This window comes from Podarcis liolepis (assembly GCF_965112155.1).
Source record: "Podarcis liolepis genome assembly, chromosome: 15".
Taxonomy (NCBI): Eukaryota; Metazoa; Chordata; class Lepidosauria; order Squamata; family Lacertidae; genus Podarcis; species Podarcis liolepis.
In genome coordinates, this window is record NC_139566.1 from 14,233,600 (window position 1) to 14,239,199 (window position 5,600).

Genomic DNA, 5,600 nt, shown 5'->3' on the forward strand with positions numbered 1-5,600 from the left:
TACGCTTGTGGCGGTATCTGTTTTGTTGACGACTCCACTAAGCCCTACTTTGTCCGGTGTACGTTGCTAAGGCGACAAAGTGGTGATGGCACCGTCGCCAGTCTCGAATGTGAATAGCTAAGCAACAGAAATGGTGGTACTAAGCCTCTTGTAATGGTTGCTTGGCAACAAAGAGGCGGGGGCAAGGTTGGCCTTTTGCTGTGGTTGCCAGGCAACAGAGAGGGGGTGATGCTGCCCTGTGTGGTTGTTATTGGTCGGCACAAAGATGGTGGCAACAGAAGCCTCTCACTGTCTAGCTATGCAACAGTCGGGATGCCTTGCTAGGCCTCTTGCAACTGTTGCTAAGCAAGCTAGACCACTGGGACTACTGGATTCATTATGTTGGCTAAACCTTCTCCTGGAGCTACCTCCTACCAACCTGTGGCTGTAGCTTAGTGGTAGAGCAACCTCTTTGCATGTAGGACGTCCCAGGTCCAGTCTCCAACATCTCCATGTAGAGATGGGAACGTCCACTACCTAAAATCCTGGAGAGTCACTGCCAGCCAGTGCATGCATTACTGAGCTGGCCGGACCACTGGTCTGACTCAGTGCACAGCAGCTCATACCCTCCAACACCTTGAAGCCCAAATCGAGGATGCTACTTCCAGGACACCATCTTGCTATTCTTTATCGCGAGAGCACGGCAGCCATTTTAGTTGCTGTGATCTTGCTTGTTTTTGCGCTGCAGTCCCCCCAACACCAAAAAATGCGCATTTTGGGGCACTGCGCAAGGTTGTGCCCCCCCAAAAAAACACTTTTCGGGGGAAATTGCATCAGGAATTTGTGTCTGGAAATCAAGTGAGATCACAGCAACCAAAATGGCCGCCATTCTGTGGCAAAAAAAAAGGGATGTTCTATTTTTTCCCTGGTACACTTGTGGGGTTTGGCAGCTTCCTATGTGGGTTGTGGTGGTGATGGGCAGAAGCACGACTCTGAATGAGCACAGGGCATCAGGAAGGTGCCATTTTAATTTCCCACAATGCTCCTGAATGGTGCAGGCATCAGCAGTGGGCCCTGTCAGGGTCCTGGAGGACCCTGGCAGCTGGCCAAGGTCGTTGTGTGTTGGTGCCATGCCCAATAGGGACTTGAAGGATTCTTTTTGTCTCAACATGTTCCCCAATTCCCACTCCTCTTTTTCTTATTCTTTTCCGGCAACAGCCCATGGGTCACCCCAAGGAGAGTAGGCCTCCTATCCGAACCCTGCTCTCTTCTCCTGGCGTTGCCACATTCTTTCTCTGACCCTTTAATAGCAGCTAGCCACACAGAAACACGGTAGTTGACATGCAAAAGCAACACCTGCTAATTTTTTGTCTGCCCGGCTTCTGCTCAAGTCATAAGAACAGAGTCTGCCCCCAAAGATAGCAACGTTTCCTTTCTTCATTTTTGGTTCATTTGGCAACATGCCCCACATGAGTCTTTGGTTAAAAAAAACACACACACTTAGAAAGGCCCGTTTTAATTTTTGCAACAACAAAAAGAAGTCACCCATAGTTTGCAACAGGGGTGGGGAATTATTTTTCAACTCAAGGACCATGACATTCTGAGGGCCACATATTGGTGGTGGGTGGGGCAAGAGGCAAAAGTAGGCAGAGCTAGAAATGCAAACTTTGCCTTGGTGTGTAAGCTAGTTTACACCCACCCACACCATCCTTTGTCCTTCATCCAGGCAACCAAGTCCATTTATCTGGGCGCTAACTGTGGACACCATCGAACCCGGTAAGAACACTTGGGTGTGAAGCAGGCCCAGTGAGGGGTTGCGGTCTGAGGAGAGTTTTGAGGGCCACTCAGAAAGGCCCAGACGGCCAGATTTAACTCCTTGAGCCAGGTGAGTTTCTTGACCATCAGTTTACAAAACACCACAATATTCCCCTTCATATTTTTTTTAAAATAATTTTTTTATTGGTTTTTCAACATTTATATAAACACAAACAATGCACAATACAAACAAACAAACAAACAAACAAACACATAAACACACAAGTATAATTTCAAATCTTTTTTTCTTAAACCCTACTTCACCGACTTCCCCGTACCTCCCCTTTCTGCATCCCTATTCCCAAATTTATTTCAGCAAATCCTCCCCCTTAAATTTATCTAATTTCCCCTTGTTCTTCTCTTTTACTTAATCTTTTACAGCTGTAATCCCCTTTTTTCTATAACCTCAACATTTTAGCACTCATTAATTTTACAATATTTCTTAAGATAAATTTTAAATTTCTTCCAGTCTTCTTCCGCCGTCTCTTTCCCTTGGTCTCGGATTCTGCCAGTCATTTCGGCCAATATTCCCCTTCATTGCCAACAGTGATGTTTAGGGAAATTTTTAATGTTTGATGTTTTATTGGGTTTTTAATATTTTATTGGAAGTCGCCCAGAGTGGCTGGGGAAACCCAGCCAGATGGGTGGGGTATAAAATAATAATAATAATAATAATAATAATAATAATAATAATAATAATAATAATAATTCATATACAGCTCAGCCCCACTCCTCTTCTGAAACAGCCTGTGAAGTCACTGGAGGATTCCTGAGGCCAACTGTGATAGGGATCCATTTCCTTGGTTGTAAACGTATATCGATGGAGCTGTTCCTAGGCAGCTGGCAAAAGAGGAAGTCCTGAAAGATAAGCCCTTCCTGGGGCAAAGAGCTCCCTCTCTCCATAGATAGGTAGATAGATTCTCTCTCTCTCTCTTTTAATGGCCAGGGATAATGGGATTGTAAAGGTGGCAGCGCAGAAAGACTAGGAAGATTACCTAAGGGTGCTTTTAGAGTTTGGGAGCATGCTCCAGCTGGAGAGAGCAAGCGAAAGAGAGAGAGAGAGAAGTCAGAGTGGGTGGTTGCAGAGAACAGAAATCCTCTCAGAAAGGGGATTGTGTCATCAAAGGCAGTCAACAAAGCATTGCTAAAAGAGAGAGAGTAAAAACAAAAGGGAATGTTGATTCGCACACTATTTACATATTGCCATGTATCGGTACAACTTAAAAAAAATATCTATTTAACTCAACGAATCTCTTCCTGTAAAAATATCCCAGAGCGATTTCACAATAAAAACACCAGCCGTAAAAACAATTGCACCATATCATACGGAAAAAACAATTATAACCATTAAAAAACATACACACAAAATAAAAAAATGCTCTCACATGCAAAAGCAATTAAAAAAACACCTCCATGTGCAAAAACAATTTATGTTACTGCAAGTTGAGCACTTCTAGTCAATTAGTGTTCTAGATGAAGAGAGGCCCATCTGAGAGGAGCAAGCCAGCAGTAAATTACCCTGAGCAAGTGGAGTTAACTCTTTATTAGCAAAGACAGGATCTGCACAGGAGTGTCAGGCCTAATGAGCACAGCAACTCATCTCTGGCAGGTCTTGCCCCCATGAAGCAGTTGCAGAGACTGAAGGTCCCTGCCTCCCTACAGCTGCCTAAGTCCCTTCCTCTCCAGGGTTTTCCCCAAACAATCTGAGACTGCGCCTGCGTAAAGCTCTCTTTCCCCCTGCCCTCTTCATGCCTCTTTTGGTTCTGGGAGACCAGGCAGGAGGGGAGCTTGTTGCAGCAGGAAGGGGAGACACCTGTGCCTCTTCACCAGTCAGACCCATCTCTGTCTCTTGGCCTCCCTCCTCCTCCTCTCCTGCTTTTGTTTCTGCCTTTGCCTCTGATTCTGAACTGCTCTCTGTCACAGACTCCCCCTGCTCACTAAATCCTGTTACTCCTTCAGCTTCTGAAACTTCCTCTTCCCAGTCTTCTCCCTATCCTCCCTCGGACCACTCATTGTTGTCCAACTCCCCTGGCTCTGAGCCTTCTGCTCTTGGGGGGGTTTCCCAGCTGGTTGCTCCCACCATTCCTCTGTGCCCAACCTGTCCGTGAAACCATCTGACTTGTGAGTGTGGCTGGTTTTAACCTTTAAAGCCCTATACGGCCTAGGACCCTCGTACCTACAGGACCGCCTCTCCTGGTATGTCCCACAGAGGACCTTACGGTCTTCAAACAAAAACATCTTGGAGGTCCCGAGCCACAGGGAGGTTAGGCTGGCCTCAACCAGAGCCAGGGTTTTTCCGGCTGTGGCCCCGATCTGGTGGAACGCTCTGTCACAAGAGACTAGGGCCCTGCAGGACTTGACATCTTTCTGCAGGGCCTGCAAGACAGAGCTGTTCCACCAGGCCTTTGGCCAAGGCACAGTCTGACCCCCTCCTTTGGTAATCCTCGTAGAACTCTAGCCCAATGGTTGCCATTAATTTGATTCTGGTTTGATTTTAAAATGAATTGATTTTAGAATGCTGTTACTTTTATTGTTGTTAGCCGCTCTGAGCCCAGCTTCGGCTGGGGAGGGCGGGATATAAATAAAATATTATTATTATTATTATTATTATTATTATTATTATTATTTATTATAAGAGTTGAATCCTTTGCCCCACCCAGCATGTGGCCTTTAGAAGGCTGCTGACTAAGGAATGCAGCCCTTGGATTGAAAGGGCTGCTTGGGTGGGTGGGGCAAAGTGGCTTCTTCTTCTTCTTCTTTGGTGATCACTCATAGCCAAGTAAGATTGTCTTCCATAAACATGGTTTTAACAGTGAGTCCGTAAGTGACTGTGGAGGCCAATTCTGGATCCACACATCCTTCCACAGTGGGGACTGAGGTTTCTGGGCAGGAGTTGATCACGGTGAGGGTTTGCCAAATGTGTCTTCCTCTTAGCATGTTTCTCTCTTTTGTCTTGAGTTCGAGCGTCTTCAAAGCCCATGACACCTTTGGTAAAGGCTGTTCTCAAATTGGAGTGCTCACAGGCCAGTGTTTCCCAGTTGTCAGTGTTTATACTACATTTTTAAAGATTTGCCTTGAGAGAGTCTTTGAACCTCTATTGACCACCACCATTACACTTTCCATCTTAAGTTCGGAATAGAGTACTTGCTTTGGAAGATGATGATCAGGCATCCACACATGACCAGTCTAAAGAAGTTGATGTTGAAGAATCATTGCTTCAACACTGGTGATCTTGGCTTCTTCCAGTACACTGGCATTAGTTCGCCTGTCTTCCCAAGTGATGTGTAAAATTTTTTGGAGACACCATTGATGGAATCTTTCGAGGAGTTGGAGATGACATTTACAAGTGGTCCATGTTTCACAAGCATACAGTAAGGTTGGTCGTACAATAGCAAACAAGCATTTTGGTTTCCCTGCGAATGTCCCAGTCCTCAAAAAAATTGTCCAGGCCCCACTGCCCGAAGGAGACTGCTTTTCTCATTTTGCACAGAGAGTGAAGGAATCCTTGGTTTACCTGCCCCACTCACTTCCAGGCGGAAGGATGCTCTGCTCTTGCTTTGCTTGAGATCTCCCCAGATCCCAGAGCATTCTGGGGAGCTAAGAGGATCTGAGCATTCTCCAAGGGGAAAGAGTCGATGGTTCTTTGCTTTCATTCCTCCCTAACTGGAGTCGAGGCTCAGGCCGTGGATTGTCGGGAGAGCAGGCAGGCAGTAAAGCCTCTGAATGTTCAGCTGGATTTAGCTTGCCTTAATCCCTTTCCTCAATCCTTTGCATCTGCTTCCGTGTCGCTGTCTGGGAAAACTCAG